We start from the raw sequence: 17,570 nt of genomic DNA, 5'->3' as shown, positions 1-17,570 counted from the left end.
CCCTGGTGTGGTGTAGATGGCCTCAGCCAGCAGCCACAGGCCCTGGTGTGGTGTAAGTGGCCTCAGACAGCAGCCACAGGCCCTGGTGTGGTGTAGGTGGCCTCAGCCAGCAGCCACAGGCCCTGGTGTGGTGTAAGTGGCCTCAGCCAGCAGCCACAGGCCCTGGTGTGGTGTAAGTGGCCTGAGCAAGAGCCACAGGCCCTGGTGTGGTGTAAGTGGCCTGAGCAAGAGCCACAGACCCTGGTGTGGTGTAATTGGCCTCAATAGCAACTAATGCCCTGGTGTGGTGTAGGTGGCCTCAGCCAGCAGCCACAGGCCCTGGTGTGGTGTAAGTGGCCTCAGCCAGCAGCCACAGGCCCTGGTGTGGTGTAAGTGGCCTGAGCAAGTGCCACAGGCCTGGTGTGGTGTAAGTGGCCTGAGCAAGAGCCACAGACCCTGGTGTAGTGTAATTGGCCTCAATAGCAACTAAGGCCCTGGTGTGGTGTAAGTGGCCTCAGCCAGCAGCCACAGGCCCTGATGTGGTGTAAGTGGCCCCAGCCGGTCACTCAGGCCCTGGTGTGGTGTAGGTGGCATCAGCTAGCAGCAAAAGACATTGGAAAAGAGCCAAAAGCAATGTCGTTAATGTGCCCTCATTAATGGGGAGCTGCTTTTGGTCTTTTAATACACCCCTTCTCTGGATCAAAAGCGGTTCAATGACATGAAAATGAAAGGCTTACAGCACCAGGTATTCCCAGGCAGTCTCCCATCCAAGTACTAACCAAGCCCAGCCCTGCTTAGCTTCCGAGATCAGACGAGGTCGGGCGTGCTTAGGGTGGTATGGCCGTAAGCTGCTGGCCCCAGCACAATGTCTCAATTTATGGATTCAAGTGATTAGGTGGCAAGTACCTGAAGTTACGAAGACAATCCTATAACCATACCTGCATGTTTGCATAATACCCTAACCCAAAGGCTCAGTTTGGCATTTATCCAACAGCACAGGCCCTGGATTGTTGAAGATGGCCTCAGGAACCAGCACAGGGCCTGGTGTGTTGTACATGGCCACAGCAAGCAGCACAGGGCCTGGTTTGGTGAAGATGGCCTCAGCCAGAAGCACAGGGCCTGGTGTGATATGAGTGGCCTGAGCAAGAGCCACAGGCCCTGGTGTGGTGTAAGTGGAATCAGCCAGCAGCCACAGGCCCTGGTGTGGTGTAAGTGGCCTGAGCCAGAGCCACAGGCCCTGGTGTGGTGTAACTGGCCTGAATAGCAAATAAGGCCCTGGTGTGGTGTAAGTGGCCTCAGCCAGAGCCACAGGCCCTGGTGTGGTGTAAGTGGCCTCAATAGCAACTAAGGCCCTGGTGTGGTGTAAGTGGCCTCAGCCAACAGCCACAGGCCCTGGTATGGTGTAAGTGGCCTCAGCCAGCAGCCACAGGCCCTGGTGTGGTGTAAGTGGCCAGAAGCGCAGGGCCTGGTGTGATGTGAGTGGCCTGAGCAAGAGCCACAGACCCTGGTGTGGTGTAATTGGCCTCAATAGCAACTAAGGCCCTGGTGTGGTGTATGTGGCCTCAGCCAGATCCACAGGCCCTGATGTGGTGTAATTGGCATCAGCTAGCAGCACAAGACATTGGAAAACAGCCAAAAGCAATGTCGTTAATGTACCCTCATTAATGGGCAGCTGCTTTTGGTCTTTTAATACACCCCTTCTCTGGATCAAAAGCGGTTCAATGACATGAAAATGAAAGGCTTACAGCACCAGGTATTCCCAGGCAGTCTCCCATCCAAGTACTAACCAAGCCCAGCCCTGCTTAGCTTCCGAGATCAGACGAGGTCGGGCGTGCTCAGGGTGGTATGGCCGTAAGCTGCTGGCCCCCGCACAATGTCTCAATTTATGGATTCAAGTGATTAGGTGGCAAATACCTGAAGTTACGAAGACAATCCTATAACCATACCTGCATGTTTGCATAATACCCTAACCCAAAGGCTCAGTTTGGCATTTATCCAACAGCACAGGCCCTGGATTGTTGAAGATGGCCTCAAGAACCAGCACAGGACCTGGTGTGTTTTACATGGCCACAGCAAGCAGCACAGGGCCTGGTTTGGTGAAGATGGCCTCAGCAAGCAGCCACAGGCCCTGGTTTGGTGTAAGTGGCCTCAGCCAGCAGCCACAGGCCCTGGTGTGGTGTAAGTGGCCTCAGCCAGCAGCCACAGGCCCTGGTGTGGTCTAAGTGGCCTCAGCCAGTGCCACAGGCCCTGGTGTGGTGTAAGTGGCCTGAGTAAGAGCCACAGGCCCTGGTGTGGTGTAAGTGGCCTCAGCCAGCAGCCACAGGCCCTGGTGTGGTGTAAGTGGCCTGAGCAAGTGCCACAGGCCCTGGTGTGGTGTAAGTGGCCTAAGCCAGAGCCACAGGCCCTGGTGTGGTGTAAGTGGCCTGAGCAAGAGCCACAGGGCCTGGTTTGGTGAAGATGGCCTCGGCCAGAAGCGCAGGGCCTGGTGTGATGTGAGTGGCCTGAGCAAGAGCCACAGGCCCTGGTGTGGTGTAAGTGGCCTCAGCCAGCAGCCACAGGCCCTGGTGTGGTGTAAGTCGCCTCAGACAGAAGCCACAGGCACTGGTGTGGTGTAAGTGGCCTCAGCCAGCAGCAAAAGGGCCCTGGTGTGGTGTAAGTCGCCTCAGCCAGCAGCCACAGGCCCTGGTGTGGTGTAGATGGCCTCAGCCAGCAGCCACAGGCCCTGGTGTGGTGTCAGTGGCCTCAGACAGCAGCCACAGGCCCTGGTGTGGTGTAGGTGGCCTCAGCCAGCAGCCACAGGCCCTGGTGTGGTGTAAGTGGCCTCAGCCAGCAGCCACAGGCCCTGGTGTGGTGTAAGTGGCCTGAGCAAGAGCCACAGGCCCTGGTGTGGTGTAAGTGGCCTGAGCAAGAGCCACAGACCCTGGTGTGGTGTAATTGGCCTCAATAGCAACTAATGCCCTGGTGTGGTGTAGGTGGCCTCAGCCAGCAGCCACAGGCCCTGGTGTGGTGTAAGTGGCCTCAGCCAGCAGCCACAGGCCCTGGTGTGGTGTAAGTGGCCTGAGCAAGTGCCACAGGCCTGGTGTGGTGTAAGTGGCCTGAGCAAGAGCCACAGACCCTGGTGTAGTGTAATTGGCCTCAATAGCAACTAAGGCCCTGGTGTGGTGTAAGTGGCCTCAGCCAGCAGCCACAGGCCCTGATGTGGTGTAAGTGGCCCCAGCCGGTCACTCAGGCCCTGGTGTGGTGTAGGTGGCATCAGCTAGCAGCAAAAGACATTGGAAAAGAGCCAAAAGCAATGTCGTTAATGTGCCCTCATTAATGGGGAGCTGCTTTTGGTCTTTTAATACACCCCTTCTCTGGATCAAAAGCGGTTCAATGACATGAAAATGAAAGGCTTACAGCACCAGGTATTCCCAGGCAGTCTCCCATCCAAGTACTAACCAAGCCCAGCCCTGCTTAGCTTCCGAGATCAGACGAGGTCGGGCGTGCTTAGGGTGGTATGGCCGTAAGCTGCTGGCCCCAGCACAATGTCTCAATTTATGGATTCAAGTGATTAGGTGGCAAGTACCTGAAGTTACGAAGACAATCCTATAACCATACCTGCATGTTTGCATAATACCCTAACCCAAAGGCTCAGTTTGGCATTTATCCAACAGCACAGGCCCTGGATTGTTGAAGATGGCCTCAGGAACCAGCACAGGGCCTGGTGTGTTGTACATGGCCACAGCAAGCAGCACAGGGCCTGGTTTGGTGAAGATGGCCTCAGCCAGAAGCACAGGGCCTGGTGTGATATGAGTGGCCTGAGCAAGAGCCACAGGCCCTGGTGTGGTGTAAGTGGAATCAGCCAGCAGCCACAGGCCCTGGTGTGGTGTAAGTGGCCTGAGCCAGAGCCACAGGCCCTGGTGTGGTGTAACTGGCCTGAATAGCAAATAAGGCCCTGGTGTGGTGTAAGTGGCCTCAGCCAGAGCCACAGGCCCTGGTGTGGTGTAAGTGGCCTCAATAGCAACTAAGGCCCTGGTGTGGTGTAAGTGGCCTCAGCCAACAGCCACAGGCCCTGGTATGGTGTAAGTGGCCTCAGCCAGCAGCCACAGGCCCTGGTGTGGTGTAAGTGGCCAGAAGCGCAGGGCCTGGTGTGATGTGAGTGGCCTGAGCAAGAGCCACAGACCCTGGTGTGGTGTAATTGGCCTCAATAGCAACTAAGGCCCTGGTGTGGTGTATGTGGCCTCAGCCAGCAGCCACAGGCCCTGGTGTGGTGTAACTGGCCTCAGCCAGCAGCCACAGGCCCTGGTGTGGTGTAAGTGGCCTCAGCCAGAGCCACAGGCCCTGATGTGGTGTAAGTCGCCTCAGCTAGCAGCACAGGGCCTGGTTTGGTGAAGATGGCCTCGGCCAGAAGCACAGGACCTGGTTTGATATGAGTGGCCTGAGCCAGCAGCCACAGGCCCTGGTGTGGTGTAAGTGGCCTCAGCCAGCAGCAACAGGCCCTGGTGTGGTGTAAGTCGCCTCAGCCAGAAGCCACAGGCACTGGTGTGGTGTAAGTGGCCTCAGCCAGCAGCAACAGGCCCTGGTGTGGTGTAAGTCGCCTCAGCAAGCAGCCACAGGCCCTGGTGTGGTGTAGGTGGTCTCAGCCAGCAGCCACAGGCCCTGGTGTGGTGTAAGTGGCCTCAGCCAGCAGCCACAGGCCCTGGTGTGGTGTAAGTGGCCTCAGCAAGAGCCACAGACCCTGGTGTGGTGTAATTGGCCTAAGACAGAGCCACAGGCCCTGGTGTGGTGTAAGTGGCCTGAGCAAGAACCACAGGGCCTGGTTTGGTGAAGATGGCCTCGGCCAGAAGCGCAGGGCCTGGTGTGATGTGAGTGGCCTGAGCAAGAGCCACAGGCCCTGGTGTGGTGTAAGTGGCCTCAGCCAGCAGCCACAGGCCCTGGTGTGGTGTAAGTGGCCTCAGCCAGAAGCCACAGGCACTGGTGTGGTGTAAGTGGCCTCAGCCAGCAGCCACAGGCCCTGGTGTGGTGTAGGTGGCCTCAGCCAGCAGCCACAGGCCCTGGTGTGGTGTAAGTGGCCTCAATAGCAACTAAGGCCCTGGTGTGGTGTAAGTGGCTTCAGCCAGCAGCCACAGGCTCTGGTGTGGTGTAACTGGCCTCAGCCAGCAGCCACAGGCCCTGGTGTGGTGTAAGTGGCCTCAGCCAGAGCCACAGGCCCTGATGTGGTGTAAGTGGCCCCAGCCGGTCACTCAGGCCCTGGTGTGGTGTAGGTGGCATCAGCTAGCAGCACAAGACATTGGAAAAGAGCCAAAAGCAGTGTCGTTAATGTGCCCTCATTAATGGGCAGCTGCTTTTGGTCTTTTAATACACCCCTTCTCTGGATCAAAAGCGGTTCAATGACATGAAAATGAAAGGCTTACAGCACCAGGTATTCCCAGGCAGTCTCCCATCCAAGTACTAACCAAGCCCAGCCGTGCTTAGCTTCCGAGATCAGACGAGGTCGGGCGTGCTCAGGGTGGTATGGCCGTAAGCTGCTGGCTCCAGCACAATGTCTCAATTTATGGATTCAAGTGATTAGGTGGCAAGTACCTGAAGTTACGAAGACAATCCTATAACCATACCTGCATGTTTGCATAATACCCTAACCCAAAGGCTCAGTTTGGCATTTATCCAACAGCACAGGCCCTGGATTGTTGAAGATGGCCTCAGGAACCAGCACAGGGCCTGGTGTGTTGTACATGGCCACAGCAAGCAGCACAGGGCCTGGTTTGGTGAAGATGGCCTCGGCCAGAAGCGCAGGGCCTGGTGTGATGTGAGTGGCCTGCGCAAGAGCCACAGGCCTTGGTGTGGTGTAAGTGGCCTCAGCCAGCAGCCACAGGCCCTGGTGTGGTGTAAGTCGCCTCAGCCAGAAGCCACAGGCACTGGTGTGGTGTAAGTGGCCTCAGCCAGCAGCAAAAGGGCCCTGGTGTGGTGTAAGTGGCCTCAGCCAGCAGCCACAGGCCCTGGTGTGGTGTAGGTGGCCTCAGCCAGCAGCCACAGGCCTTGGTGTGGTGTAAGTGGCCTCAGCCAGCAGCCACAGGCCCTGGTGTGGTGTAAGTCGCCTCAGCCAGAAGCCACAGGCACTGGTGTGGTGTAAGTGGCCTCAGCCAGCAGCAAAAGGGCCCTGGTGTGGTGTAAGTGGCCTCAGCCAGCAGCCACAGGCCCTGGTGTGGTGTAAGTCGCCTCAGCCAGAAGCCACAGGCACTGGTGTGGTGTAAGTGGCCTCAGCCAGCAGCAAAAGGGCCCTGGTGTGGTGTAAGTGGCCTCAGCCAGCAGCCACAGGCCCTGGTGTGGTGTAAGTGGCCTCAGCCAGCAGCCACAGGCCCTGGTGTGGTGTAAGTGGCCTCAGCCAGTGCCACAGGCCCTGGTGTGGTGTAAGTGGCCTGAGCAAGAGCCACAGACCCTGGTGTGGTGTAATTGGCCTCAATAGCAACTAAGGCCCTGGTGTGGTGTAGGTGGCCTCAGCCAGCAGCCACAGGCCCTGGTGTGGTGTAAATGGCCTCAGCCAGAGCCACAGGCCCTGGTGTGGTGTAAGTGGCCTCAATAGCAAATAATGCCCTGGTGTGGTGTAAGTGGCCTCAGCCAGAGCCACAGGCCCTGATGTGGTGTAAGTGGCCTCATCCAGCAGCCACAGGCCCTGGTGTGGTGTAAGTGGCCTCAGCAAGAGCCACAGACCCTGGTGTGGTGTAATTGGCCTAAGCCAGAGCCACAGGCCCTGGTGTGGTGTAGGTGGTCTCAGCCAGCAGCCACAGGCCCTGGTGTGGTGTAAGTGGCCTCAGCCAGCAGCCACAGGCCCTGGTGTGGTGTAAGTGGCCTCAGCAAGAGCCACAGACCCTGGTGTGGTGTAATTGGCCTAAGCCAGAGCCACAGGCCCTGGTGTGGTGTAAGTGGCCTGAGCAAGAACCACAGGGCCTGGTTTGGTGAAGATGGCCTCGGCCAGAAGCGCAGGGCCTGGTGTGATGTGAGTGGCCTGAGCAAGAGCCACAGGCCCTGGTGTGGTGTAAGTGGCCTCAGCCAGCAGCCACAGGCCCTGGTGTGGTGTAAGTGGCCTCAGCCAGAAGCCACATGCACTGGTGTGGTGTAAGTGGCCTCAGCAAGCAGCAAAAGGGCCCTGGTGTGGTGTAGGTGGCCTCAGCCAGCAGCCACAGGCCCTGGTGTGGTGTAAGTGGCCTCAATAGCAACTAAGGCCCTGGTGTGGTGTAAGTGGCTTCAGCCAGCAGCCACAGGCTCTGGTGTGGTGTAACTGGCCTCAGCCAGCAGCCACAGGCCCTGGTCTGGTGTAAGTGGCCCCAGCCGGTCACTCAGGCCCTGGTGTGGTGTAGGTGGCATCAGCAAGCAGCACAAGACATTGGAAAACAGCCAAAAGCAGTGTCGTTAATGTGCCCTCATTAATGGGCAGCTGCTTTTGGTCTTTTAATACACCCCTTCTCTGGATCAAAAGCGGTTCAATGACATGAAAATGAAAGGCTTACAGGACCAGGCATTCCCAGGCAGTCTCCCATCCAAGTACTAACCAAGCCCAGCCCTGCTTAGCTTCCGAGATCAGACGAGGTCGGGCGTGCTCAGGGTGGTATGGCCGTAAGCTGCTGGCTCCAGCACAATGTCTCAATTTATGGATTCAAGTGATTAGGTGGCAAGTACCTGAAGTTACGAAGACAATCCTATAACCATACCTTCATGTTTGCATAATACCCTAACCCAAAGGCTCAGTTTGGCATTTATCCAACAGCACAGGCCCTGGATTGTTGAAGATGGCCTCAGGAACCAGCACAGGGCCTGGTGTGTTGTACATGGCCACAGCAAGCAGCACAGGGCCTGGTTTGGTGAAGATGGCCTCGGCCAGAAGCGCAGGGCCTGGTGTGATGTGAGTGGCCTGAGCAAGAGCCACAGGCCCTGGTGTGGTGTAAGTGGCCTCAATAGCAAATAAGGCCCTGGTGTGGTGTAAGTGGCCTCAGCCAGCAGCCACAGGCCCTGGTGTGGTGTAAGTGGCCTGAGCAAGAGCCACAGGCCCTGGTGTGGTGTAAGTGGCCTGAGCAAGAGCCACAGGCCCTGGTGTGGTGTAAGTGGCCTCAATAGCAAATAAGGCCCTGGTGTGGTGTAAGTGGCCTCAGCCAGCAGCCACAGGCCCTGGTGTGGTGTAAGTGGCCTCAGCCAGTGCCACAGGCCCTGGTGTGGTGTAAGTGGCCTGAGCAAGAGCCAAAGACCCTGGTGTGGTGTAATTGGCCTCAATAGCAACTAAGGCCCTGGTTTGGTGTAGGTGGCATCAGCTAGCAGCACAAGACATTGGAAAACAGCCAAAAGCAATGTCGTTAATGTACCCTCATTAATGGGCAGCTGCTTTTGGTCTTTTAATACACCCCTTCTCTGGATCAAAAGCGGTTCAATGACATGAAAATGAAAGGCTTACAGCACCAGGTTTTCCCAGGCAGTCTCCCATCCAAGTACTAACCAAGCCCAGCCCTGCTTAGCTTCCGAGATCAGACGAGGTCGGGCGTGCTCAGGGTGGTATGGCCGTAAGCTGCTGGCTCCAGCACAATGTCTCAATTTATGGATTCAAGTGATTAGGTGGCAAGTACCTGAAGTTACGAAGATAATCCTATAACCATACCTGCATGTTTGCATAATACCCTAACCCAAAGGCTCAGTTTGGCATTTATCCAACAGCACAGGCCCTGGATTGTTGAAGATGGCCTCAGGAACCAGCACAGGGCCTGATGTGTTGTACATGGCCACAGCAAGCAGCACAGGCCCTGGTGTGGTGTAGATGGCCTCAGCCAGCAGCCACAGGCCCTGGTGTGGTGTAGGTGGCCTCAGCCAGCAGCCACAGGCCCTGGTGTGGTCTAAGTGGCCTCAGCCAGAAGCACAGGGCCTGGTGTGATATGAGTGGCCTGAGCAAGAGCCACAGGCCCTGGTGTGGTGTAAGTGGCCTGAGCAAGAGCCACAGGCCCTGGTGTGGTGTAGGTGGCCTCAGCCAGCAGCCACAAGCCCTGGTGTGGTGTAAGTGGCCTCAGCCAGCAGCCACAGGCCCTGGTGTGGTGTAAGTGGCCTCAGCCAGTGCCACAGGCCCTGGTGTGGTGTAAGTGGCCTGAGCAAGAGCCACAGACCATGGTGTGGTGTAATTGGCCTCAATAGCAACTAAGGCCCTGGTGTGGTGTAGGTGGCCTAAGCAAGAGCCACAGGCCCTGGTGTGGTGTAAGTGGCCTCAGCCAGCAGCCACAGGCCCTGGTGTGGTGTAAGTCGCCTCAGCCAGAAGCCACAGGCACTGGTGTGGTGTAAGTGGCCTCAGCCAGCAGCAAAAGGGCCCTGGTGTGGTGTAAGTCGCCTCAGCCAGCAGCCACAGGCCCTGGTGTGGTGTAGATGGCCTCAGCCAGCAGCCACAGGCCCTGGTGTGGTGTAAGTGGCCTCAGCCAGCAGCCACAGGCCCTGGTGTGGTCTAAGTTGCCTCAGCCAGAAGCACAGGGCCTGGTGTGATATGAGTGGCCTGAGAAAGAGCCACAGGCCCTGGTGTGGTGTAAGTGGCTTGAGCAAGAGCCACAGGCCCTGGTGTGGTGTAAGTGGCCTGAGCAAGAGCCACAGGCCCTGGTGTGGTGTAAGTGGCCTGAGCAAGAGCCACAGGCCCTGGTGTGGTGTAATTGGCCTCAATAGCAACTAAGGCCCTGTTTTGGTGTATGTGGCCTCAGCCAGCAAATAAGGCCGTGGTGTGGTGTAGGTGGCATCAGCTAGCAGCACAAGACATTGGAAAACAGCCAAAAGCAATGTCGTTAATGTGCCCTCATTAATGGGCTTTTGGTCTTTTAATACACCCCTTCTCTGGATCAAAAGCGGTTCAATGACATGAAAATGAAAGGCTTACAGCACCAGGTATTCCCAGGCAGTCTCCCATCCAAGTACTAACCAAGCCCAGCCCTGCTTAGCTTCCGAGATCAGACGAGGTCGGGCGTGCTCAGGGTGGTATGGCCGTAAGCTGCTGGCCCCAGCACAATGACTCAATTTATGGATTCAAGTGATTAGGTGGCAAGTACCTGAAGTTACGAAGACAATCCTATAACCATACCTGCATGTTTGCATAATACCCTAACCCAAAGGCTCAGTTTGGCATTTATCCAACAGCACAGGCCCTGGATTGTTGAAGATGGCCTCAGGAACCAGCACAGGGCCTGGTGTGTTGTACATGGCCACAGCTAGCAGCACAGGGCCTGGTTTGGTGAAGATGGCCTCGGCCAGAAGAGCAGGGCCTGGTGTGATGTGAGTGGCCTGAGCAAGAGCCACAGGCCCTGGTGTGGTGTAAGTGGCCCCAGCCGGTCACTCAGGCCCTGGTTTGGTGTAAGTGGCCTCAGCTATCAGCCACAGGCCCTGGTGTGGTGTGAGTGGCCTCAGCCAGCAGCCACAGGCCCTGGTGTGGTCTAAGTGGCCTCAGCCAGTGCCACAGGCCCTGGTGTGGTGTAAGTGGCCTGAGCAAGAGCCACAGGCCCTGGTGTGGTGTAAGTGGCCTCAGCCAGCAGCCACAGGCCCTGGTGTGGTGTAAGTGGCCTGAGCAAGTGCCACAGGCCCTGGTGTGGTGTAAGTGGCCTCAATAGCAAATAAGGCCCTGGTGTGGTGTAAGTGGCCTGAGCAAGAACCACAGGGCCTGGTTTGGTGAAGATGGCCTCGGCCAGAAGCGCAGGGCCTGGTGTGATGTGAGTGGCCTGAGCAAGAGCCACAGGCCCTGGTGTGGTGTAAGTGGCCTCAGCCAGCAGCCACAGGCCCTGGTGTGGTGTAATTGGCCTCAGCCAGAAGCCACATGCACTGGTGTGGTGTAAGTGGCCTCAGCCAGCAGCAAAAGGGCCCTGGTGTGGTGTAGGTGGCCTCAGCCAGCAGCCACAGGCCCTGGTGTGGTGTAAGTGGCCTCAATAGCAACTAAGGCCCTGGTGTGGTGTAAGTGGCTTCAGCCAGCAGCCACAGGCCCTGGTGTGGTGTAAGTGGCCTCAGCCAGCAGCCACAGGCCCTGGTGTGGTGTAGGTGGCCTCAGCCAGCAGCCACAGGCCCTGGTGTGGTGTAAGTGGCCTCAATAGCAACTAAGGCCCTGGTGTGGTGTAAGTGGCTTCAGCCAGCAGCCACAGGCTCTGGTGTGGTGTAACTGGCCTCAGCCAGCAGCCACAGGCCCTGGTGTAGTGTAAGTGGCCTGAGCAAGAGCCACAGACCCTGGTGTGGTGTAATTGGCCTCAATAGCAACTAATGCCCTGGTGTGGTGTAGGTGGCCTCAGCTAGCAGCCACAGGCCCTGGTGTGGTGTAAGTGGCCTGAGCAAGAGCCACAGGCCCTGGTGTGGTGTAAGTGGCCTGAGCAAGAGCCACAGACCCTGGTGTGGTGTAATTGGCCTCAATAGCAACTAAGGCCCTGGTGTGGTGTAGGTGGCCTCAGCCAGAGCCACAGGCCCTGATGTGGTGTAAGTGGCCCCAGCCGGTCACTCAGGCCCTGGTGTGGTGTAGGTGGCATCAGCTAGCAGCACAAGACATTGGAAAAGAGCCAAAAGCAATGTCGTTAATGTGCCCTCATTAATGGGCTTTTGGTCTTTTAATACACCCCTTCTCTGGATCAAAAGCGGTTCAATGACATGAAAATGAAAGGCTTACAGCACCAGGTATTCCCAGGCAGTGTCCCATCCAAGTACTAACCAAGCCCAGCCCTGCTTAGCTTTCGAGATCAGACGAGGTCGGGCGTGCTCAGGGTGGTATGGCCGTAAGCTGCTGGCCCCAGCACAATGACTCAATTTATGGATTCAAGTGATTAGGTGGCAAGTACCTGAAGTTACGAAGACAATCCTATAACCATACCTGCATGTTTGCATAATACCCTAACCCAAAGGCTCAGTTTGGCATTTATCCAACAGCACAGGCCCTGGATTGTTGAAGATGGCCTCAGGAACCAGCACAGGGCCTGGTGTGTTGTACATGGCCACAGCTAGCAGCACAGGGCCTGGTTTGGTGAAGATGGCCTCGGCCAGAAGAGCAGGGCCTGGTGTGATGTGAGTGGCCTGAGCAAGAGCCACAGGCCCTGGTGTGGTGTAAGTGGCCCCAGCCGGTCACTCAGGCCCTGGTTTGGTGTAAGTGGCCTCAGCTATCAGCCACAGGCCCTGGTGTGGTGTGAGTGGCCTCAGCCAGCAGCCACAGGCCCTGGTGTGTTCTAAGTGGCCTCAGCCAGTGCCACAGGCCCTGGTGTGGTGTAAGTGGCCTGAGCAAGAGCCACAGGCCCTGGTGTGGTGTAAGTGGCCTCAGCCAGCAGCCACAGGCCCTGGTGTGGTGTAAGTGGCCTGAGCAAGTGCCATAGGCCCTGGTGTGGTGTAAGTGGCCTCAATAGCAAATAAGGCCCTGGTGTGGTGTAAGTGGCCTGAGCAAGAACCACAGGGCCTGGTTTGGTGAAGATGGCCTCGGCCAGAAGCGCAGGGCCTGGTGTGATGTGAGTGGCCTGAGCAAGAGCCACAGGCCCTGGTGTGGTGTAAGTGGCCTCAGCCAGCAGCAAAAGGGCCCTGGTGTGGTGTAAGTCGCCTCAGTCAGCAGCCACAGGCCCTGGTGTGGTGTAGGTGGCCTCAGCCAGCAGCCACAGGCCCTGGTGTGGTGTAAGTGGCCTCAGCCAGCAGCCACAGGCCCTGGTGTGGTGTAAGTGGCCTCAGCCAGTGCCACAGGCCCTGGTGTGGTGTAAGTGGCCTCAGCCAGCAGCCACAGGCCCTGGTGTGGTGTAAGTCGCCTCAGACAGAAGCCACAGGCACTGGTGTGGTGTAAGTGGCCTCAGCCAGCAGCAAAAGGGCCCTGGTGTGGTGTAAGTTGCCTCAGCCAGCAGCCACAGGCCCTGGTGTGGTGTAGTTGGCCTCAGCCACCAGCCACAGGCCCTGGTGTGGTGTAAGTGGCCTCAGCCAGCAGCCACAGGCCCTGGTGTGGTGTAAGTGGCCTCAGCCAGCAGCCACAGGCCCTGGTGTGGTGTAAGTGGCCTCAGCCAGTGCCACAGGCCCTGGTGTGGTGTAAGTTGCCTGAGCAAGAGCCACAGGCCCTGGTGTGGTGTAAGTGGCCTGAGCAAGAGCCACAGACCCTGGTGTGGTGTAATTGGCCTCAATAGCAACTAATGCCCTGGTGTGGTGTAGGTGGCCTCAGCCAGCAGCCACAGGCCCTGGTGTGGTGTAAGTGGCCTGAGCAAGAGCCACAGGCCCTGGTGTGGTGTAAGTGGCCTGAGCAAGAGCCACAGACCCTGGTGTGGTGTAATTGGCCTCAATAGCAACTAATGCCCTGGTGTGGTGTAGGTGGCCTCAGCCAGCAGCCACAGGCCCTGGTGTGGTGTAAGTGGCCTCAGCAAGAGCCACAGGCCCTGATGTGGTGTAGGTGGCCTCAGCCAGCAGCCACAGGCCCTGGTGTGGTGTAAGTCGCCTCAGCCAGAAGCCACAGGCACTGGTGTGGTGTAAGTGGCCTCAGCCAGCAGCCACAGGCCCTGGTGTGGTGTAGGTGGCCTCAGCCAGCAGCCACAGGCCCTGGTGTGGTGTAGGTGGCCTCAGCCAGCAGCCACAGGCCCTGGTGTGGTGTAAGTGGCCTCAGCCAGCAGCCACAGGCCCTGGTGTGGTGTAAGTGGCCTGAGCAAGAGCCACAGGCCCTGGTGTGGTGTAAGTGGCCTGAGCAAGAGCCACAGACCCTGGTGTGGTGTAATTGGCCTCAATAGCAACTAATGCCCTGGTGTGGTGTAGGTGGCCTCAGCCAGCAGCCACAGGCCCTGGTGTGGTGTAAGTGGCCTCAGCCAGCAGCCACAGGCCCTGGTGTGGTGTAAGTGGCCTGAGCCAGCAGCAAAAGGGCCCTGGTGTGGTGTAAGTGGCCTCAGCCAGCAGCCACAGGCCCTGGTGTGGTGTAGGTGGCCTCAGCCAGCAGCCACAGGCCCTTGTGTGGTGTAATTGGCCTCAATAGCAACTAAGGCCCTGGTGTGGTGTAGGTGGCCTCAGCCAGCAGCCACAGGCCCTGGTGTGGTGTAAGTGGCCTCAGCCAGTGCCACAGGCCCTGTTGTGGTGTAAGTGGCCTGAGCAAGAGCCACAGACCCTGGTGTGGTGTAATTGGCCTCAATAGCAACTAAGGCCCTGGTGTGGTGTAGGTGGCCTCAGCCAGCAGCCACAGGCCCTGGTGTGGTGTAAGTGGCCTCAGCCAGCAGCCACAGGCCCTTGTGTGGTGTAATTGGCCTCAATAGCAACTAAGGCCCTGGTTTGGTGTATGTGGCCTCAGCCAGCAAATAAGGCCGTGGTGTGGTGTAGGTGGCATCAGCTAGCAGCACAAGACATTGGAAAACAGCCAAAAGCAATGTCGTTAATGTACCCTCATTAATGGGCAGCTGCTTTTGGTCTTTTAATACACCCCTTCTCTGGATCAAAAGCGGTTCAATGACATGAAAATGAAAGGCTTACAGCACCAGGTATTCCCAGGCAGTCTCCCATCCAAGTACTAACCAAGCCCAGCCCTGCTTAGCTTCCGAGATCAGACGAGGTCGGGCGTGCTCAGGGTGGTATGGCCGTAAGCTGCTGGCCCCAGCACAATGTCTCAATTTATGGATTCAAGTGATTAGGTGGCAAATACCTGAAGTTACGAAGACAATCCTATAACCATACCTGCATGTTTGCATAATACCCTAACCCAAAGGCTCAGTTTGGCATTTATCCAACAGCACAGGCCCTGGATTGTTGAAGATGGCCTCAAGAACCAGCACAGGACCTGGTGTGTTTTACATGGCCACAGCAAGCAGCACAGGGCCTGGTTTGGTGAAGATGGCCTCAGCAAGCAGCCACAGGCCCTGGTTTGGTGTAAGTGGCCTCAGCCAGCAGCCACAGGCCCTGGTGTGGTGTAAGTGGCCTCAGCCAGCAGCCACAGGCCCTGGTGTGGTCTAAGTGGCCTCAGCCAGTGCCACAGGCCCTGGTGTGGTGTAAGTGGCCTGAGTAAGAGCCACAGGCCCTGGTGTGGTGTAAGTGGCCTCAGCCAGCAGCCACAGGCCCTGGTGTGGTGTAAGTGGCCTGAGCAAGTGCCACAGGCCCTGGTGTGGTGTAAGTGGCCTGAGCAAGAGCCACAGGCCCTGGTGTGGTGTAGGTGGCCTCAGCCAGAAGCACAGGGCCTGGTGTGATATGAGTGGCCTGAGCAAGAGCCACAGGCCCTGGTGTGGTGTAAGTGGCCTGAGCAAGAGCCACAGGCCCTGGTGTGGTGTAAGTGGCCTGAGCAAGAGCCACAGGCCCTGGTGTGGTGTAGGTGGCCTCAGCCAGCAGCCACAGGCCCTGGTGTGGTGTAGGTGGCCTCAGCCAGCAGCCACAAGCCCTTGTGTGGTGTAAGTGGCCTCAGCCAGCAGCCACAGGCCCTGGTGTGGTGTAAGTGGCCTCAGCCAGTGCCACAGGCCCTGGTGTGGTGTAAGTGGCCTGAGCAAGAGCCACAGACCATGGTGTGGTGTAATTGGCCTCAATAGCAACTAAGGCCCTGGTGTGGTGTAGGTGGCCTAAGCCAGCAGCCACAGGCCCTGGTGTGGTGTAAGTGGCCTCAGCCAGCAGCCACAGGCCCTGGTGTGGTGTAAGTCGCCTCAGCCAGAAGCCACAGGCACTGGTGTGGTGTAAGTGGCCTCAGCCAGCAGCAAAAGGGCCCTGGTGTGGTGTAAGTCGCCTCAGCCAGCAGCCACAGGCCCTGGTGTGGTGTAGATGGCCTCAGCCAGCAGCCACAGGCCCTGGTGTGGTGTAGGTGGCCTCAGCCAGCAGCCACAGGCCCTGGTGTGGTGTAAGTGGCCTCAGCCAGAGCCACAGGCCCTGATGTGGTGTAAGTGGCCCCAGCCGGTCACTCAGGCCCTGGTGTGGTGTAAGTGGCCAGAAGCGCAGGGCCTGGTGTGATGTGAGTGGCCTGAGCAAGAGCCACAGACCCTGGTGTGGTGTAATTGGCCTCAATAGCAACTAAGGCCCTGGTGTGGTGTATGTGGCCTCAGCCAGCAGCCACAGGCCCTGGTGTGGTGTAACTGGCCTCAGCCAGCAGCCACAGGCCCTGGTGTGGTGTAAGTGGCCTCAGCCAGAGCCACAGGCCCTGATGTGGTGTAAGTCGCCTCAGCTAGCAGCACAGGGCCTGGTTTGGTGAAGATGGCCTCGGCCAGAAGCACAGGACCTGGTTTGATATGAGAGTCCTGAGCCAGCAGCCACAGGCCCTGGTGTGGTGTAAGTGGCCTCAGCCAGAAGCCACAGGCACTGGTGTGGTGTAAGTGGCCTCAGCCAGCAGCAACAGGCCCTGGTGTGGTGTAAGTCGCCTCAGCAAGCAGCCACAGGCCCTGGTGTGGTGTAGGTGGTCTCAGCCAGCAGCCACAGGCCCTGGTGTGGTGTAAGTGGCCTCATCCAGCAGCCACAGGCCCTGGTGTGGTGTAAGTGGCCTCAGCAAGAGCCACAGACCCTGGTGTGGTGTAATTGGCCTAAGCCAGAGCCACAGGCCCTGGTGTGGTGTAGGTGGTCTCAGCCAGCAGCCACAGGCCCTGGTGTGGTGTAAGTGGCCTCAGCCAGCAGCCACAGGCCCTGGTGTGGTGTAAGTGGCCTCAGCAAGAGCCACAGACCCTGGTGTGGTGTAATTGGCCTAAGCCAGAGCCACAGGCCCTGGTGTGGTGTAAGTGGCCTGAGCAAGAACCACAGGGCCTGGTTTGGTGAAGATGGCCTCGGCCAGAAGCGCAGGGCCTGGTGTGATGTGAGTGGCCTGAGCAAGAGCCACAGGCCCTGGTGTGGTGTAAGTGGCCTCAGCCAGCAGCCACAGGCCCTGGTGTGGTGTAAGTGGCCTCAGCCAGAAGCCACATGCACTGGTGTGGTGTAAGTGGCCTCAGCAAGCAGCAAAAGGGCCCTGGTGTGGTGTAGGTGGCCTCAGCCAGCAGCCACAGGCCCTGGTGTGGTGTAAGTGGCCTCAATAGCAACTAAGGCCCTGGTGTGGTGTAAGTGGCTTCAGCCAGCAGCCACAGGCTCTGGTGTGGTGTAACTGGCCTCAGCCAGCAGCCACAGGCCCTGGTCTGGTGTAAGTGGCCCCAGCCGGTCACTCAGGCCCTGGTGTGGTGTAGGTGGCATCAGCAAGCAGCACAAGACATTGGAAAACAGCCAAAAGCAGTGTCGTTAATGTGCCCTCATTAATGGGCAGCTGCTTTTGGTCTTTTAATACACCCCTTCTCTGGATCAAAAGCGGTTCAATGACATGAAAATGAAAGGCTTACAGGACCAGGCATTCCCAGGCAGTCTCCCATCCAAGTACTAACCAAGCCCAGCCCTGCTTAGCTTCCGAGATCAGACGAGGTCGGGCGTGCTCAGGGTGGTATGGCCGTAAGCTGCTGGCTCCAGCACAATGTCTCAATTTATGGATTCAAGTGATTAGGTGGCAAGTACCTGAAGTTACGAAGACAATCCTATAACCATACCTTCATGTTTGCATAATACCCTAACCCAAAGGCTCAGTTTGGCATTTATCCAACAGCACAGGCCCTGGATTGTTGAAGATGGCCTCAGGAACCAGCACAGGGCCTGGTGTGTTGTACATGGCCACAGCAAGCAGCACAGGGCCTGGTTTGGTGAAGATGGCCTCGGCCAGAAGCGCAGGG

General features: G+C 57.8%; 4 non-coding genes and 6 pseudogenes across 4 annotated transcripts; all 10 read right to left on the bottom strand.

Moving 5' to 3' along the window:
- Positions 1 to 709: 709 nt before the first annotated feature.
- Positions 710 to 828, bottom strand: LOC146715412 (5S ribosomal RNA; annotated as a pseudogene).
- Positions 829 to 1,717: 889 nt separating this feature from the next.
- LOC146715411 (5S ribosomal RNA) lies at positions 1,718 to 1,836 on the bottom strand. Its single transcript, XR_014919452.1, has one exon. It is a non-coding gene; the product is annotated as a 5S ribosomal RNA (ribosomal RNA).
- A 1,532-nt stretch (positions 1,837 to 3,368) lies between these two features.
- On the bottom strand, positions 3,369 to 3,487 carry LOC146715410 (5S ribosomal RNA; annotated as a pseudogene).
- Positions 3,488 to 5,365: 1,878 nt separating this feature from the next.
- On the bottom strand, positions 5,366 to 5,484 carry LOC146715409 (5S ribosomal RNA; annotated as a pseudogene).
- Positions 5,485 to 7,456: 1,972 nt separating this feature from the next.
- Positions 7,457 to 7,575, bottom strand: LOC146715408 (5S ribosomal RNA; annotated as a pseudogene).
- An 816-nt stretch (positions 7,576 to 8,391) lies between these two features.
- On the bottom strand, positions 8,392 to 8,510 carry LOC146715407 (5S ribosomal RNA). Its single transcript, XR_014919428.1, has one exon. It is a non-coding gene; the product is annotated as a 5S ribosomal RNA (ribosomal RNA).
- Positions 8,511 to 9,837: 1,327 nt separating this feature from the next.
- LOC146715406 (5S ribosomal RNA) lies at positions 9,838 to 9,956 on the bottom strand. Its single transcript, XR_014919451.1, has one exon. It is a non-coding gene; the product is annotated as a 5S ribosomal RNA (ribosomal RNA).
- A 1,639-nt stretch (positions 9,957 to 11,595) lies between these two features.
- On the bottom strand, positions 11,596 to 11,714 carry LOC146715405 (5S ribosomal RNA; annotated as a pseudogene).
- A 2,676-nt stretch (positions 11,715 to 14,390) lies between these two features.
- On the bottom strand, positions 14,391 to 14,509 carry LOC146715404 (5S ribosomal RNA). The gene has a single exon (XR_014919450.1). It is a non-coding gene; the product is annotated as a 5S ribosomal RNA (ribosomal RNA).
- Positions 14,510 to 17,182: 2,673 nt separating this feature from the next.
- LOC146715403 (5S ribosomal RNA) lies at positions 17,183 to 17,301 on the bottom strand (annotated as a pseudogene).
- Between the last annotated feature and the right edge of the window lie 269 nt (positions 17,302 to 17,570).

Source organism: Copadichromis virginalis, linkage group LG3, assembly GCF_057382275.1.
Source record: "Copadichromis virginalis isolate Kocher_CV1m ecotype Utaka linkage group LG3, C_Virginalis_male_GT1.1, whole genome shotgun sequence".
In the NCBI taxonomy this organism is placed as follows: domain Eukaryota; kingdom Metazoa; phylum Chordata; class Actinopteri; order Cichliformes; family Cichlidae; genus Copadichromis; species Copadichromis virginalis.
Note: the sequence above shows the minus strand (reverse complement) of the source record. Positions and strands in the feature narration are given on the sequence as shown.